The sequence below is a fragment of the Balaenoptera ricei genome, chromosome 11 (assembly GCF_028023285.1).
Source record: "Balaenoptera ricei isolate mBalRic1 chromosome 11, mBalRic1.hap2, whole genome shotgun sequence".
NCBI lineage: Eukaryota > Metazoa > Chordata > Mammalia > Artiodactyla > Balaenopteridae > Balaenoptera > Balaenoptera ricei.
The window spans coordinates 38,410,769-38,430,103 of record NC_082649.1 but is presented as its reverse complement, the minus strand read 5'-3'; the positions used below and the strand labels follow the sequence as shown (position 1 = coordinate 38,430,103).

The window sequence follows — 19,335 nt, the reverse complement described above, 5'->3', positions numbered from 1 at the left end:
TCCCAAATTCTTATCTGGGGGTCTACATCTGAGGGACCCCCAACCAAGGTACTAATATTAGTGAGCACTTACTGCATTTGAGGTATTGTCTCATTTCTTCCTCAACCCTGTCTGGTGGGTTGCCTCTATTAAGTCCCATTCTAGGGATGAGGCTATAACTTGCTCAAGGTCACCCACCATTAGAGCCAAGACTCAAAAAAAGCTGTTAATTTTGTGATATCTCCTTGGGATGGATTCCTAGACCTGAATCCCCAAGTCAGATAATGCACATTTTCAGGCTTTTGATCTGTTCTGCCAAACGGCCCCTGAGTAAAGTCAAGCCTACTGCCCCTCCCTACCAGCAGTGTGGGGGATGACTTGCTTCTCATGTCCTCACTGTCAAGGGCTCCTAGCTCTTTTCAACTCAGCCCCTTGAGGCCATTCCTCCAAAATATGTATTTTTTTAAATGCAGAAAGCATTAATATTAACTAACCTGTTAGCCTTGTACTAGCAGACATACAATATGTATCTGCGAGTTGAAGAGATGGAACCAAGTGGACAAGCTCCTACCCTGAGCAGAACAGTTTTCCTGGGAGTGCAGCTTTTGCCCATCTCCCCTCCATGGAGCCAGGTGGGCGGAGGTGCCTAGGTGGGCAGATGGGAAAGGGAGAGAAAGGATCAAGAAGGAAGGGCACCTGATGGCCACTGTGTGGTGAGGCCTGGGGAGGGAATCTTTGCACAACTTTGCTGTCTTCCACCACATTCCTTTTCTTTGCAGAAATACTGCTGAGCTGGGGGGTGGCAGCAAACAGCCCCCTAACTCTTCCCCTTAGATGTGTGAATAATCTGAGGGTAGCAGGAAAGCATGTAGAGACTCACTGGAATTCCTCTCTCACCAGCGTGTGAAGCTGCTGTTTCAGATGTCCTTGGTGAGCAGGGAACCCTACTAATGGCTCCAGGATGGGGCTGTGCCTGCCTGACCCCTTTCTAATAAAACTCTCCTACTAGGCTTTATAGTATCCAAAACACTTTCACATCAGGGAACTCCTTTGATCCTTCTTCAACTTGTAAAGTGGGCTGAGCCAGAGTATCATTATCCCCATTTTACAGATGGGGAAAGTTGAGGCTCTGATTAAAATGATGGTTCAATGTCACATGCTATAAGTCAAGATTTCTGTAGCCTTGCCGGGAGTTCTCTGAAGGTTCAGTGGTTAGGACTTAGCACTTTCACTGCCGTGGGCCCAGGTTCAATCCCTGCTTGGGGAAGCAAGAACCTGCAAGCCACATGACGCAGCCCCCCCCCCCCCCAACAAAAAAAAAAACAGATTTCTGTAGCCTTGCCTACTAATTATCATAAGCATATACTGTGTGGGGCTCTTTGTCCAAGTTATGTCTTTTAGTCCTCACAAAACCCTCTTAGGTGGATAGTCAACTGCATCTGGCAGAGCTGATATTTGAACCTGGGCCTTCCGACTTCATAAGTAAGGGGTTTTCAAAATGTGGTCCCCAGACCAGGAGCATCAGCCAGGAACTTAGAAGAAATGCACATTCTTAGGTCCTGCCTCAGAACTACTGAATTGCAAAACTGGGATGAGGCTTGGCATTCTATGGTTTAACATGCCCTCCAAGTAATTCTGATGCATGCTCAAATTTGAGAATTGCTGTCCTAATACATTCTTTTAACTCAGTGGATTTTAATCCTGACTGCACCGTGGAATCACTTGAGCGCTTTAATAAATACCAATGCGGGGCCAGACCAGAATCTCTGACCAGCCCTGAGGGGGGGCTCAGGCATCAGTATTTTTAGAAACTCCTCATGTGTATTTCACTGCCTTTGACATGCACCAGGGAGGTAAGCCCTGGAATGCTCCACAGTTTACCAGAAGGTTCTAAAGTAGAAGAACAGGGCAGCCTATAGCAGAGAATCCTGGAAGGACTGAAGGAAGACTTGGCGTCCAGGAATGAGAGACTCTGGGGGCTTAGCCCCTCCTTCTTGAGATGCATCCACGCGGGCCCAGGAAGCCTGCAGCCCTGGTGGGGCCCAGAGCACCCTGTTTGTCTTGGCATTTTCCCAAGCAGGCAGTTCTGTGTGGAGCTGCAGCTCTTTTGTTTGTGTGGTTTAGCTGTTGGCCCAGTTTTTCCAGGGCTGATTAGATATCCCTGCAAGCAGCACATCCCTCTCTAGTCCACAGGATTGCTGAAAAGGGGCTGAAGCAGCTGTTTCCCATTAGAGTTCAGGCAAAGAAGGGGTGTGGGGTGCTGGCTCTTCTACCTGTATCACTTTGGGCCTCAGGTTCGAGGATCTGATAAGTATCAGTCAGGGTCCAGCCAGGAGCCAGAAACCACACCAGTCACTTCAACAGAGAGAATCTAATATAAAGAATTATTAAGTACTTGAAGAATTGAAAAGACAAAGAGAGAATATCAAAGTATCAGTGGGTCACAACCACAGGAAGCAGTAGGGCTTCCCTAGGGCTGGAGAAACAAAGGGAAAAGGCTGCAGTTGTTAAAACTTAGAAGCTTGGAGGATGGTTGGCCTTGCAGCTGAAATCCAGACCTTTGGAGACGGGGTGCCAGCTGGTGGTGCTGGTGTCCCTGAGGGGAAACCATTAGGTTGGTTCTGTGAATATTGGGAAAAAAATGCAAACTGGAATCAGCTGAAATGAACTGCTGCCATCTGGGGGAAAAAGCATTGCTAGGTAGGGGAATCGGGGGGCAGCTGGATTTCCGATTGTCTAACTTCTCTAACCTACTGCTGTCCAACTGATTGTCTAACTTGTCTAACCTACTCTTGGGAAGCCTCAAATGGAGACACGGAGGTTAATCAAATTTTAACACCCAAAAAAGTTAGGTCCAATAAACAGGATCCCTTTGCTATGAAAACTGTAATCACAGAGATTTGTCATAAACGTGGAAAATGAGAGAAAGCTGATTCCCGGAGGAAGTAATGGTTGGGCTGGGGCAGATGAGTGGGAGTTAATCAAATGAAGAAAACAAAAGAGAGTTCCAGGCAGAGGGAATAGTATGTGCAAAGGCTCTGGAGTTGGTAGGAAGTGGTAAGCATGAGAACTGGAAGTTCTGCCCCTGATCTTTGGCCAGCTGACCTTGGCCAGCCCTCTCAGGCATGTAGCCCACCTGTTTGGAGCCCTATGGCTAACTCTTCCTGGATCATACTGCAGGCTGGCCATCCTCTGCTAGTGTAGATCCCAGCCTCCCTCAGCTCCAAGTGATAGGGCTGGCCTCAGGGGCCTCCTAAGGGAGGACTAAAAAACCCCCAAAGCTGCAAGCTGGTATAGTGACTGATAGGAACAGTCTTGTCAGATAGGGAATGGGGCAAGTCCCCAGTGAGTCTTTGGAGAATTAGTGGAGGAGTGCACCATATAAATGACCTTTGTAAAAAGAAGCCTCAGAGCAGCTGGAGGCACAAAAGGACGATGATCACCAGAGCCTCGACTGGGAGTCTTGGAGCACTCAGCTCATACCAATAAACTCCTACTCCTTGACCCAGTGAGAAGGCAATGATTAAGCCTATTTTACAGGGCAGGGAAAGGGAAAGGCAAAGCTGGAAAGGAAAGGTGCTGTTTGGGGTCGCTTCTAGGCTTGACCCTTTTGGGAGGCAGCTTGGCCTTTGGAGAATGAGATTCTAAGGAGCTATGTGGAGGTTTTGTGAGGATTCAGAGAGCCTCTGGGATGAGTGGGTAAGACCCTAGCTTCCTAATGGGTCAGGAAAGGGGGAGAGACAAGAGGGAAGAAAGGGAACTTCCTCTTCCCAGGTTTCCCAGTGTCTCCTCTCTGCCTTGTTTACAGAAAACAAAGTGCCTTTGGCTGTCTCTGGACAGGTTCCCTTGAAGCAATTAGAGCAACCACAGTCAGTGCTTCAAGGAGGGCACCCTCCTCCCCCATTCTGCCACTGACACAGCAAGGCTGAAGGCCCAACCGGGGACCCCATGCTGGAATCTGTTGGGATCTGCATGTCTGAGGTCCCCAACCCTCCACCCCCACCCTAGGCAGCTCTGAAAGCTACCCAAAGCCTTCCAAGTTTCCAGGGGCCCAACCTAATCAAGCACTGAGGGCTGTGTCATCCTCATCACTAGGAACATCTGATGAGGAGGAACACTGAATGGGCCCCTCTGATTCCCAATGGGAAAACAAGCCCCTCCCTTCCTGACCCCCCGCCCCCCTCCCCACGCCTGCCTGAGGTATGCCTTTTATCAGAACCACCCAACCAGAGGCACTAAACAAAGTTTGAATTCTCTGAAGCTCCCTTCAGGGGCAAGGGTGAGGGTGTGTGCACAAATCCCTGTTGTATCCTGTTGGGTTGGGGGGCCCTACAGGATGCCACCACCCATCTGCCATGCTGCCTAGGCCCTGGGACTACTGGAAGACAGGGGAACCATCTGATGGGATGACATGGGCCAAGACCCAAGGTCGTGGGTAGAGATTCAGTGGCTGATAGAGACCCCCATTGATTTATGGGGGTCCAGAGACTCTTTGTCTTAATACTCCTTGCATGCCATCTTTTCTACCAGCCTGCTGTACTGCTTGGGTGGCAGAGGGGGGTTCTTTTTCCCTCCTCTACTTTGTTCCCACCTGCCTCACACCAGGTCTGGGGGGTGTACTGGAACCAGCTCATACAGGCTTGCAAGAACCAATTGCTAAATATTCAGGAATTTTGTGAGCTGGCTGTTAAACAGAGCCATCATTAAAAATTAAACTATATGAGTCAGTGTCTCTCAACCTTTTGTTCATTATTGCCTCCTAAGGAAACTTTTTAGACATTTTCCCCCTAATATCCTACCACCCTCCCTGTGAAATTTTAATATCACAGATATATTGTATGTCTGTTTATGCACTGGATGTATATTTGTGCTTTATATTTACCTAAGAAGAGTAAGACTGTTTTTCATTCCCTGCCAAGAACCAATTTTCACCCCTGCTGACAATGCATGATATAAACACATAATTAAATAAATTATATTAAAAACAAAAGTAATATATATTCAAAATTCATCCCTTCCTAGTTATTTTCATAAGGTGTTATGGAAAAACCCGAATGAACTTTCTGGCCAACCCAATACTACAATTTTATTGACTCTTTTGAAATTATTGATGTATCTATATCTTTTTCCCCTGGAGAGCTGGTTGTTCAACATTTACCAGTCCAACAGTGGGCAAATATTTTAGAAAAATAACAGACACTTTGAGACGTGGTCAAAGAAAGAGAGGCTTGTCTATAGCAAAAACCTCACTTGAAGATGTATGAGAGAACATGGAGAATTCTAGTGGATGCAGGGAGAAGAGGAAAGAGGAGCCTGGAGAGAGAAAAGACCCTCTGGTGCTGACTCCAAATTGGCTGAAGGGTGTCTCTCATGAACACTTTAAAAAGGGGAAAAAAGTGTGTATGTTGTGGGAAGCAGGTGTATGTATTTGTGTGTGTATATATAATCCACATCCTCATGCTCTAGAAGTGTTTGTGATTATCAACTGCTTGCTTTTTCCTTAGGTGTAGTGTACCCCTTTACACACCACCATTGGGGTCAGAGGCATAAAAGTGAGACGCCCCCATACCCACTGTCCCTTTCCTTCCCAGGGTCTCATGTCTAGAGTAAACACCTGAATCTCTATTCTGAAGGGCATACTGGGCCCTATGCAGAGCACAGAGAAGCTGACAATGTTGTTTGGCCTTGAGTAGAGGGAGGAGACAAGACTTTCACACACATATACACAACGTGGAAGCACTGAATCACTCTCTCCTTTCCCAGCCACAGTTTCCTCACCAATGAAATGGGAAGGGTGGACTGAATTCTCAGGAGGACCTTCCAGTCCTCACTGTCCTTGTCTGTAAAGCTATCTCCTCTTCCGTCCACCTGGACAAAGCTATGAGGTCCTGCCCAAGCACTGCCTCCTCCCTCTCCTCTGCCCTCACTCATCTCCCATCTGCCTGCAGGATGGCCTTTCAAAACTCAGCCCAGCTCCATCTTCTCCCATGAAATGCGAAAGTCTACAATATGTGAGAGGGTGGAACATGAACTCAAATGCTGTGCCACTACTTGTCAACTGGAGGACTACAAGCCATTACCAAACTCTCCCAACACCAGCTTCCTTGTGTTCGAAACACGAATAAGGCTCACAGGGCCCAGCCTGGGGTAAAAATGCATGAGCTAGTGCTCTGCACATAGGTTCTTGTTATGGACTCAACTGTTCCCCCCCAAATTCATATGTTGAAGCCCTATCCCCCAGTACCTTAGAATCCAATCTATCTGGTGTCCTCATAGGAAGAGATTAGGACACATAGACACCAGGGGTGTGTGTGTACAGAGGGAGGACCATGTGAAGAGGCAGCAAGAAGACAGCCGTCTGCAAGCCAAGGACAGAGGTCTCAGGAGAAATCAAGCCTTCTGTCACCTTGATCTTAGAATTCCAGCCCCCAGAAGTGTGATGAAGTAAATTTGTTCAAGCCACCCTGTCTGTGGTATTTTGTTACAGCAGCTCTTATATAGTCCTTAAGAGGCACCAATTCTTTCTGCCTTTAATTTGTGTCAGCTTTGTCTTATGTGTGGGAAGTCTTGTTCCTCTGCTTATAAATGACTGAAGGGTGAGATCCAGGTGTGTGTACCTTTTCCTGTGTCCCCAAAGGGCACAGTTCAATGCCAGGCACAAAGTGTACAAAGTCGGACCTCTTTCCTCACTGTCCACTTCCCACCTGCGGACAAGGGTGGGGGAACCCAGCTGCCATCCATCAAGGTGCTTTTCGAACTGCAGGTCATGGAGTCAATTTAGTGAGTCACATGAGCACTTTTCAAAAATAATGACACAGAATAGCAGAGAATAGAAAATGCCAGAGTGCATCTCAGGCAGAAAGGGGAAGCGTTATTTTATGAAACTTCCATTTGTTTTTACTATTTGTAAATAAACAGAAAATAATTACCAACTATTCTAAGTGCTACGATTTATGTCTGGTTACTGCATTGTGGTGTTAAATGCATTTCTTACTATGAGTTACAATCCCTCAAATCTGAAAAAACACCGCCCCCTACCAGTATTGTTCAGTTTCTCTTTGAGTGAGTTTATCATTGAAAAGCCAATGAGCTGTTCAGGGGAGGCCTGGGGTGGTGTAGAGGCAAGGACCTGAATGGGAGGAGTCACTTTGTCTAGGCCAGTAGCCATGGAGCCCTGCCCTTGGGTACTTTCCTCTCTGTGTCCTAGAAAAAGTAACATAACTTCACTGGGCCTCAGTTTCCCCATCTGTAAAAGGGGACTTATAAAACCTCTCACAGGGATGCTGTGAGGATTACCAGGAGCCAAGGAACCTGAAGATACCCACTCACTGATGTAAGAGGTAGGTTTTTTTTTTATTTCATCATTTTGTTATTTCATCATTTCATTCAGCTCTGTCTACTCTAGTAGGTAAATTGTTTCCTTCCTCGTCCACAACAGGAGAAGGGAATGCACTTGCCCCTCACCCCTCAGGAATCCCTGGTTGGGGGTGGGCCAGGGTTGAAAGGGTATCCAGAAAGGTATTTCAGAGGCTAAATCCCAAAGTGAGACTCTCCTAAGGATTTTATGCAGAGAAAATCAAGTTCTGGTATATTCTCAAATCAGCTTCCCAAGAGCAGTCAATGTCCCAAGAGTCCAGGAGAAGCAGTAGCCTCTCACCCTCTATCCAGGAATCAGAGAGGATCTGGGCCTGTTACCACCCCTCTGCTCTGGCTGGGTTCCCAGGAATATTGCCTGCAAGCCCTGAGTCACTGCTAGAAGCCATCCTGGGCCCCTGGGAGTGCAGGGTTGGGACAGCTTTTCCCAAGATGGTCCCCTGAACCTGGTGGTCCAGCACCCCCTCCCTTATCCAGATTGCTTCTCTCCATGACACACCTATCTTATCTGGGCCGAGGCCTTTCTGAAACCCATGTTGGCAAACCTGCTTCCAAGGAGGGAACTTAGACATGAGTGGAATATCTGGAATTCCTAGAGGGTTTATAACCCAGCAACTGGAACAGGTGTAGGTAGCTGACCCCTACCCCTACCCTGGCTTTTACCCTGCCTCCAGCTCCTGCATTTGTCTCCCCTCTCTGGCCCCAGAGCCACATCTAGGTCACCATCCTGACCTCCATCCCCTGGTTCAGAGCAGAGAGCACTGGATACAGAGTTGAAGGTCTGTTTCTAGACCTAGCGCTGCTTCTGAGTGGCCTCAGGTAGTCCACCTCACGTCTCTGGGTCTCAGCTCCCTCATCTGTAAAACAAATGGGCTGGTGGGGGATGGGCTGGTATTTAACTTTCTGTAAGAGTCAAATCTTTAACTGTTCTGTCTTTCTAAAATTCTAGGAAATGAACTAGAGGAGCTAAAACCATGCTTGTTTGCTCCCCAAAGAGAGAATTGGGCACTTGTGTTCCTGGGGATGCAGTCGGAGTTTCCAAGCCATCAGACCAGTTTTTTGGAATCTGGTTGATGGGGCAGGGGTGCAGAACCTGGACTGTCCAGGGTGTACCAGAGTCTGGGACAGGGCTGGGGGAGTGGCCATTCCCCCACAACAGCTGCACTCTGCACCTAACTTCTCCTTGGTAGTCTTCACTAGCCATTCTCCCTTTTCTTCCTTTGTCTCAACTCAGATACCCTCTGCCTTATTATTTTTATTTTAATGTGGTATTATCTTTAATTAAGTACAAAGACTTTTCCAATCATGTCACCTAGAGATCATTTTATCCACTGCTCTGTTGGCTGCCAGTCTCTTGTCTCTCTCCTCAGCAATGGTAAGGAGGATACCTTTTCCATGGGGAAGAGAGATCCACGATTTGTTGCCTTTGCCAATAATGAAAATGTTGGAGAGCCGGGTGGCAAAGCTGTTGCTATTAGCATCTTTCACATGAACTACATCAAAAGAACGAGGAATGTCCCTCCTGGTTGGTGACCAATTCTTTCCACTTTAGCACCTCCAGTCACCATGCACAGGTTACCAGTGTCAAAGTTGATGGAATCATTCATCTTGCCAGTCTCCAAATCAATTTGAATTGTGTCATTCACCTTGATGAGGGGATCAGGCTAGCAGATGGTGCGAACATCATGGGTCACCAGATAAGGGATTCCTTTTGTCCCCACAAAGATCTCACTTTGCACAACTTATACTTGGCCTCCTCAGGTGTAATACGATGAACAGCAAAGCGACCCTTGGTGTCATAGATGAGATGAAAGTTCTCTCCAGTCTTGTCAACGCTGATGACTTCTATAAAACCAGCAGGGTAGGTTATAATCAGTGTGCACCTGGCCATCAATCTTAATGAAAGGCTACAGGCAGATCTTCTTTACTTCATCTCCTGTTAGGGCATACTGAAGTTTGTTCCTTAGGAAAATGATTAGGGGGAGATATTCCCTCAGCTTGTGGGGACCAATAGATGGACAAGGAGAAAACACACCAACCAGTCAGTTTATCCAGCATCCAATGCTTTGGAGCTGCTACGCGCTTCAGGTGCTTCTTGGGACCACGAGCCATGACTGCACTAGGCACGAAATGAGCCCCTTTGCCTTATTTTGAAGATACCCATTGTCCAGGGCTTATCAGAGGGACCCCCAAACTTCACCCACTCAAATCTGCCCCCAGATCATTCCTAAGTGTCACCCCCCACCTTGCCCAACTGTTCTTTATGAGTCAGGAAGCCAACAAACAGCCTCTCTGGACTAGAGTTTCACTTTGGTGAAATTAATCCTCAAAAAAGAGGCCCTCAAATGCTGTTCTCCTCTGTGAAGCCTGCCCTGACCAATAGCCTCACTCCAGAACCTTTTCCCCTTTCCTCCACACCAGACATTCAATTATTTAATCATTTATCTACTCAGTGTATACTGAATGCTGGCTACCTACCCTGTGCTCTGCTGGGTGCTGGGATAAGGAAAGCAAAAACAGACCCAGCTCCTCCTCCTTGGGAGTTTAGGGCCTGGTGGGCAGAGCCCTGGTGGGCTCTTCTTACATATCCCTTCCTCCTTGCTCCCCTCCCAGCCCCCACTAGCTCCCGAGACCAGCTTCCAAGGACAGCACCTTGTCTTATGCATATTTGCTTCTCAACACACAGTACATGTCTGTTATCCAGTAGGCCTTCAATATAGTACAGATTACATACGAGTGGCCAAAAACGGAAGTTGGTTTATGCCTGAGGCTGGTTCTAACTCTGTCATAGGGATAACAAAAGATGGAGAAAGTAATTAAGGCTAGACACTGGGTTAAATCATATGCTGCTGCTGCTAGCCTACAGAATGCAATTTGGCCGTATCTATCAAAATTATAAATGCATTCACTTTCTGACCCAGCAATTCCACTTCTAGAAGTTTATTCCACAGATGGATGCTCACACATGTGAAATGATATATGTACAATGTTAGTCACTGTAGTATTGTTTGCAACAGATTGGAAATAACTTGAATATTCATCGATGGGGTCTAATTTTTTTTTTAATAAATTTATTTATTTATTTATTTATGGCTGCGTTGGGTCTTCGTTGCTGCTTGTGGGCTTTCTCTAGTTGCAGTGCACGGCCTTCTCACTGCGGTGGCTTCTCTTGTTGTGGAGCACGGGCTCTAGAGCACAGGCTCAGCAGCTGTGGCGCACGGGCTTAGTTGTTCTGAGGCACGTGGGATCTTCCCAGACCAGGACTCAAACCCATGTCCCCTGCACTGGCAGGCGGATTCTTAACCACTGCGCCACCAGGGAAGTCCCCTAATTGTTTTTGTTTTTTTTTTAAATTGAGGTATAGTTGATGTATAATATTATATAAGTTTCCAGTGTACAACACAGTGGCTCACAATTTTTAAAGGTTATATTCCACTTATAGTTATTATAAAATATTGGCTATATTCCCTGTGTTTTACTATATATCCTTGTACAATAGCTTATATTATAGATAGTAGTTTGTACCCATACCCCTACCTTGCCTCTCACCCATGGGGCCTAGTTTAATACATTATGCTACACTACATAAAGCAGAATCCTGTGTGGTGTTAAAAAAAAAAAAAAGGGAGGGAGACGCAAGAGGGAAGAGATATGGGGATATATGTATACGTGTGACTGATTCACTTTGTTATGGGGCAGAAGCTAATACACCATTGTAGAGCACTTATACTCCAATGAAAATGTTAAAAAAAAAAGAATGAGGAAGCTCTGTTTGAATATAAATAGGAGGACCTCTGAGATATATTGTTGAGTTTAAAAAGGTGAGAATAGTTCATTATTCTTTGTGTAAAAAATGAAAAGATAGGGAAAGAATATAATTAAGTATAATGTATTTGTTTAGATATGCATAGAAGGGTGCTTCAGGAGGAGGGTCCACAAGGAACAGGTAACAGTGGGTATTGTGGGAGGAAAAATTGGCAAATGAGAAACAGGTGGGAAAAAACCTTTCCATAGTATCCTTCGAATTTTTTGAATATTGTACTATGTAAATGTGTTACCTATTAAAAATTAAAATAAAAATAAGGGACTTCCCTGGCGGTCCAGCAGTTAAGACTCCGCGCTTCCAATGCAGGGGGTGCAGGTTTGATCCCTGGAGCTAAGATCCCATATGCCACGGGGTGCAGTCAAAAATAAAATAAATAAAAAGTAAACATTAACAAATAAATAAATAAAATAAAAATAAAGTTAATGATAAAGACTATGAGGCAACATGGGGAAATGCTAATAAGGTAGGTGGGAAAAAAGAAAAAAAAACTGTATTCAGTAGGATTACAGCTATGTAAAAAAATGCATGTTAAAGTTTCCATCTGTGGAAGGAACATTCTAGGTAATTTTTATTTCCTTCTGTTTTTGTAATTTTTTCCATAAATTTCTGTAATAAACATATATTGCTTTTATTAGAGAAAACTAGTAACAGAAAATACATATATACTAACAGAATGGAACATTCTGTATAACTGCAATTATGAAAAAAGGTATTGAAAAAGACTGGAAGAAAATATGCAAAATGTTCACAGGGTTGTCTCTGGGTGTGAGATATTAGGTAATGTTTAAAATATTACAATATTTTGTATTACTTTTGTGGTGGATTGAAGGAAGGTAGAAAGGAAGGAAATCTAGTGGAAGGTAATTCTTCAAAATAACAGTAAGATTATGGGTCATTTTTGTTGCTTTGTTCAGTTTTTCAAACCTTCCTTTATTTGGTTTTGTTGTTATTTTTACAGGAATAACACCCTCACTGCTGCGGAGTGGGATTCCACTCCCCAAAGTCCTGCTCATTTGTACTAAAGAGCTAGAGCTCCTAGTTGCTTATTATTCATTCCAAGTAATAAGGCCCAAGGGGTTGCTCTGGATAGTGGGAGATTGCTACTGGTGACACAGTAGTTACTGGGGAGAAAGAGCAAAACATCAGAGAACCCTTAGGCCCTTAAAATATCTCAGTTGGCAAACATTTATGAAGCCCTGACTGCTAGGTTTGGTGCTGGGAGAGTACAGCTTTCTAGGTGAGTATGTTTCATGCACAGATGGAAGGAGAGTCCTTAAGGAGATCTGAGCAGAAGCCTGGCAAGATCAGGCCTTGTAGGCAGTGACCGACTTTGCCACTGGACCAAATTAGGCCTGTCCAAGGGTTGAACCCTCACTGGTCCTCACCTGCCTTGCCATAGTGAGCACGTGTCCACTCATAATCTTCTTGGAGGAAGGACACTGTTAGTGATTACAAGGCAAATTGCCCAAGAAAGGTTTTGGTCATTCAAACTCAGAGACCTGGTTTCTGATTCTGGTTCTGCTATTACCAGCTATGGGACCTTGGACAAGTAATCCTACCTTTATGAGCCTCATCGCTTCATCTGTAAAATGGGGAGAATCATAATAATTATGAGTAATGCCTGCCCTGACTACCTCCCACAGTTTCTGTGAGGATCAGGTGACAGACACAGTGTATATAAAAAGCACTTTAAAAGTATAAAGGATTTCAGCTGAAGAATGGATAAACAAAACATAGTACATCGATACAATGGAATACTATTTAATCTTAAAATGGAAAGAAGTACTGATACATGACAACATGGATAAACCTTGAAAACACTTTGCTAACTGAAAGAAGCCAGAGGCCACATATTGTATGATTCCACTTACATGAAATATCCAGAATAGGCAAATCCATAAAGACAGAAAGCAGATTAGTGGTTGCCAGTGGCTGGGGGGTAGGGATAAATGGAGAGTGACTAACGGGTACAGGGTTTCCTTTTGAGGTGAGGAAATGTTCAGGAACTAGATAGTGGTGATGGTTGCACAACATTGTGAGTGTACTAAATGCCAATGAGGTGCATACTTTAAATGGTTAAAATGATAAATTTTATATGTATTTTACCACAATTTTTTAAAACTTAAAAACAATATAAATGATGATTCAAATCTCAGTTTATTATGATTATTATTTCCACAATTAATAATCAAAAGCATTAGATGTTCAGAATTTCAGGGTTCTTCATCTATACTAGGGCAGTGTGAGAAGTGACTAGAAAAAGGAAAAAAGAAAAAAAAGGAAATCCCTTACAGAAAGTGGGCAGAGCCCCAGGGACATGAACCCTTGGCCCAGGAGAAGTGTGACCATTGGAGAAACCCAGAATGCCAAGGCCAGGGAAGCATGCTCTCAAAACCATCTGTGTGGGGCTTCCCTGGTGGCGCAGTGGTTGAGAGTCTGCCTGCCAATGCAGGGGACACGGGTTCAAGCCCTGGTCTGGGAGGATCCCACATGCCGCGGAGCGACTGGGCCCGTGAGCCACAATTACTGAGCCTGCGCGTCTGGAGCCTGTGCTCCGCAAAAAGAGAGGCCGCGATGGTGAGAGGCCCGCGCACCGTGATGAAGAGTGGTCCCCGCTTGCCACAACTAGAGAAAGCCCTCACACAGAAACGAAGACCCAACAGAGCCATAAAAACAAACAAACAAACAAACAAAAACACATTCTTTTTACTTAAAAAAAAAAAAAAAACCATCTGTGTGGGCTTATCCTTTAATTTGGTGGCTATGTGTGGTTCCTTTGGGAAGATTTAATCTCCAGCCTCTTGCCCCCAAACCGTTTCCCAGCCAGCCTAGAAGCGTGTTTTCTGGTTCTTGCCCTGAAGGCAAAGGGCAGCTTCCTGGACCCAAAGGGGCCCTAACCAGGCTTAGCTCCTGAGTGACCCTAGACCCATAAGGTTTCAGAGCTGGAGAGACTCCCGGATGAAGAATTCTTGACAACAGTGGTGTGACTTTTTTTTTTTTTTTAAACAGCCAGAAGGAAATCTTGGCAAGATCAGTAGACTTCCCCATGCCGCTGACCCCACAGAAAGTGACCACATAAGGGCACTGATGATGCTGGGCATCCATGATGTCCTGGAGCATGTCTACACGGCACTGTGGCTGTAGAATCTGCACCAGGGACTCCTGGAGAGTTTGCTTTACAGTGGGAGTCACCGTGCTGAACGTCCCCATCACCTTGCCTTCCAGCTTGTTGGCCACAGATTCAGAGTTGCACTGCAATGTCTGCTGCCATGTTCTTAGCGATGAGATGGTCATGCATCTTGTCCAGCACAGATTCCATGTCTTCACTACTCAAGCTCTTCTAACCCTCAAGGCCCTTCAGCATCCCAAACATGCCACCCAGAGTCCCCTTGGTAGCACTAGGTTTGGTGGTTTTGAGCGGCCCCTTCGTCATCTGAGCTGCTGCAGTCCAGATCCTGAAGCTGCCTCCCAGACCCAGTCCCTCGAATCAAGCTGATGTCCTCGGGCGGGGCCACCTCGGGGGCTCCATTGGTGGTGGGAGTGCAATAGTCCAGGACTTCCCTGTTAGCAGTGCCACCCAGTGCCCACACCCAGGGCACTTTTTTGCCCTTCTCCTTGGGAGCATCTGACTTACTGAACTTGCCGGACTTCTCCATACCCCTCCCATGCTTCTGAATGAACTCTTCTCACTTCCTGCGGATCAGTTCCTCTTTGGAAAGTTCTATCCCGTTCTCAGGCCCCACTGGGAGACCTGACTGTTCCGCAGGGACTGCTTTGCTGGTAGCCAAAGGGCCATCAGAACCTTCCTTCTTGGCCCCCTTTCTTTTTTTTTTTTGCTGTTCTTTGTTTTTTCCCAAGGCTTTTCACCCTGTGTCTCTTTTCTCTGTTTTTGAATTTTATTTTATTTACTTTTTTATACAGCAGGTTCTTATTAGTTATCCATTTTATACATGTTAGTGTATATATGTCAATCCTAATCTCCCAATTCATCACAACAATGGTGTGACATTTTGATGACAGGATACTCAGATGTACAAAGAAGACATTATTATTATTTTTTTTCCCCATTTCCTGAGACTGATTTCATCTGTCTCATGAGTCCACACCTCAGGGAGTGGGAACTGAGAAGGGAGGGGACAACTTGCCAATTAGGCATCTTGGTCTGCTTCCATTTCAACTGCATCTAACAGATAAATATTCAGTCACCTCATTAAAAGGACCATTTCTCCCTTCCTTCCCCCTATGTACCTTAGGGAAGGGTCAGTTCTCAGTCTCGCAACCTACTGCCCCCCCATCCCTCTCCTTCTCCTTCTCACAATGCACCAGGGCTTGAGGGGCGGGCATACCCTCTCTGCCAGGATTTCCTAAACTTCCCGGACAAGAGTAACTGGGCACTGGCTTAAAATGTCCCTTCAGAGGCTCCCATCCTGGACAGTCTCATCAAGTAATGTGGGGTGTGACCCAGGAATCTGAGTTTAGTTCTCTCCCGGGAAGATAGAGAAATACTGCTCTGTGCCATCTACTGAGTTCTCTCTAGCCTGGCTTACAGTAACCTCCTTAATGGTCAAGTCCTCCAAGCTGACTTAAGGGAGTGGGAGCTTAAAACATTTATAAAATCATTTATTTCTCCCCATAGCCTGTCTTTCAAGATTATTGCCTTACAAAGAGGCCCCCACCACCACCAACAAAGGGAAACTTGTTAATTGAAGGAGAGCAATGCCTTTGTTGTACAAATTTGTATCTGCTCCTCTTCTGATGTTCCAGAAACCTGTTGATTCTGGCCTGGGGAGCCCCAGGGGTCAATATGATTAATGGAGCTATGCTTTCAAAAATATATTTTAAAATCCCCATTCACTAACAACAATATCTAACATTCATCAAAAACTTACTATGTACAAGGTGTTGTGTTGCATGCACTCACATATTATCTTCTTCAGTCTTCAGAGCAACCTTACACTGTAACTACACCCAGTTTACAGGTAAAGAAACTGAGGTGTATAGGGGTTAAACAACTTGCCCAGGGTCACACCACTAATACTGGAAGAGACAGGATTTGAACTGATGTTTGGGTAATTTTAAGGGTTCTTTTAATCACTAAGACACTTCTTCCCTACTTGAGTTTGAGGCCTCTTGGAAACTGTCTGGTCCAGCCTTCCTATTTTATAGGTGTGGAGATCCAGGATGCGAGAGGGAAAGTGACTTGCCCAAGGACACAGAGCTAGTCAGCAGCAAGGCTGGGAATGGACCCCAGGCCTGGAACTCCTGATGCACTGCTCTTCCCCTCAGCCTCTGTGCCTCGGTGCTGGCATTCGACATGCAACACATGACATTTAGTAACTGCTGCTGTACAGACTGCTGAACTGCCTGAGGACAGTGAGAGTCTTCACGGGACTGAGATCTGCCTGATGGTTTCATAATTTCACTAGGTTCTTAAAATGAGAGGGGCCCATCCAAGTGCTTCAATGCTGTTACACTGTAAATTTCTATTCACTGATTTCTAATATGCACATTTCTTGGTATGTCTCCAAACCATCTACAGTCTCTCTGTTCTGCAGATTTTTAGGAATCTGGTGATTTTTAGAAAAAGGTGTAGCTGGTGGCCCCATCAGGGCAGATCTGGACCCATAAAGGCTTGTTTCACCTTTGCAAGGTGCAAAGCCCTGAGGCAGGGAACTCCTTTGAGGCTGTGAATAACTGGGGTGAGAAACCTTTTGACCTCTAGCCACAGGATCTTTGTCCCAGCACATTTCACAACCTGGAAAGGGAGCTCTGACTCCCAAGTGGAGGAAGCAAGGGAGTTCATGTTTAGTGAGTGGCTGCAATGAGGCCTGTGTTAAGTATTTAATTCCCACCCTCACCCTGCAATATTATCCTTATTTTACAGAAGAAGAAATCAAAGCTCAGAGAGGGTAATTTGCCTGAGGTCTCACAGCTTTTCGATCAGTTGACCTAGAATTTGAACTCAGAGTCTGCTGGACTCTGGAGACTCTGTAGGACACCATGGAGCCATAAAGGGTGAAATGCCACCTGCAAATGTTACCAAGGCCTGTAGGTCTCACTGTCTGCTGCCAGACATGGTTCTTGTTCATTCTCCCTCATTCTTGACGCTTCCCTGGGCTGCCAGTTCCTGATTATGTGCTACTCGTATCTGGTCATGCTTGTGCCCATCTCAGCTTTCATTTTCTGTCCAGGAGTTAACAGCCTTAATGAGGAGGTGTTCTAGAGAGGTCAGTCACTAGATGCACACCCACACTCTTTCTGGGGGACTCCTTACCTCAAAATTGCACCTGTCTGCTCTGGGATGGACACCTGACCAAGGTCAGTTCAGGTGTAATTAGCCCAGATGCTTGTGCTTTGTGGGGTCTTATTTAACAAAGAGGAGCTGTTTTAATCAGATGTTTTTTCAACAAATGGAAACTGGGTACTGAATCAGTAGCAGCACTTGAATTATAAAGACTGAGATTAGAAAGGGGACTAGGAAGGGGGAAAAGATGTGACAACCCACTTCTGAATTGATGAATAACTAAGACTATGTAGTGAGAAAAGAATATAGTATATGTGCAGAGAGTGGTAGAAAAGCTGTAAATACATATATTATATATATTTGTATATATATTATATATCTATATTTGTATATACAGTATATATTTGTATATATAATATATATTATGTATACATATATTTTACACATGCAAAAATAGCTGCAGTTCCCATGAGGCCATGCTGTGTAGCAGTTCCTGTTCTTGGATTCCCATAATCCTGTGTCCTTTCATTAAACCCCCCTTTCCTGAGGTAAATTGAATGGGTTTCTTCCTTTCCTTGAAACCAAAGAAGTTTTCTCTAGAGCAGGAGGAAACTTGAAATAATTTATAAGGTTTGAACTTCCTTACAATTGACAAAGGACACCTTTGGGTTAAGAGCTCTCAGAGGGCTCCAACCAACAAGTCACATGGAACAACTTTTAAGCAGTGAGTAAAAAGTAGTTACATAGTTTTCAGTTATCTATTGCTATGAATGATACCACCCAAATTTAGAGGCTTAAAACAACCATCACTCTCTTGCTCATTAAATCCATAATTTGGGCAGGCTCAGCAGGGACAGCTTGGACAGCTTGTTTCTGCTCCACCTGGCCTCAGCTGGGGTGGCTCAAAGGCTTGAGCTGGACTCACCTGAAGGCTCACTCACTTATGCACTCACTCATCCACAAGGTAGATTAGTGTTGGCTGCTGAATGGGGCCTCAGCTGGGGCTCTGTCAGACACCTACCCAGAGCCTCTCCATGTGGTTTCTCCCCTTCCTTGTGGCACAGTGATTAGGTTCCAAGAATAAGCATTCCCAGAGGTGGAAGCTGTATCATCTTTTATGACCTTGGAAGTCACATAACATTATGGACACACTCAGATTCAAGAGAAGAAAGCATACATGATGTCAACATTACATTGTAAGAAGAACATGTTGGATGGGATATATTGTGGTGCCCATTTTCAGAAAATATAATCTGTCACATATAGCTAATGAGCTATAGACATTAGGAGGATGGAGAATGCCCCTGGCCTATGTTCAGAAAAATGCACATTAAATCACTAACAGATTAAGAGCTTCAGTAAAATTGCTGCTGCAGTGAGACAGAATTATAAAGACCAGAGAGACGTATAAAGTACAGCATGTGGGAACATTTAACGCAGGTGCAAACAGCCTAGTAGACCTCAGTAACCCCTGGGAGTCTCACTATCTAAGAGCACGCTACTGTTGAACCCGAACTATCTGTTAAGAAGGGAGGGATGGGGTGATATACTTTGGAACAACTTACATCAGAAATCATTAAAATAATGTTTTGGTTTTTAAATGGATAACTTCAAAACAAATTAACTTTCTTTTGTGATGACAAATATCACTATAGTATCCTATAATTATTTTATGTTTTACTTTTCAATAAGAAAGAGCAACCTACCTTATAGTTCTCTTGGAGATATTCCATTATCTCCTAGCCTCTATTGCTGTGCAAGATAAGTCTGCTGTTACTCTTAGCTCCTTTGTAGGTCATCTGTTTTACTTCCCTGGTTGCATTTAGTATAGGATTGTTTTTCTTTGTCTTCGGTATACTGTATTTGCTCTTACATATATGTCTACCTGTGGAATTAAAGAAAAATTCTGCTC

The 19,335-nt window shown here is 44.9% G+C and overlaps 1 pseudogene; it reads right to left on the bottom strand.

The window, feature by feature from the left end:
* Positions 1-8,661: 8,661 nt before the first annotated feature.
* On the bottom strand, positions 8,662-9,465 carry LOC132375294 (small ribosomal subunit protein eS4, X isoform-like; annotated as a pseudogene).
* Between the last annotated feature and the right edge of the window lie 9,870 nt (positions 9,466-19,335).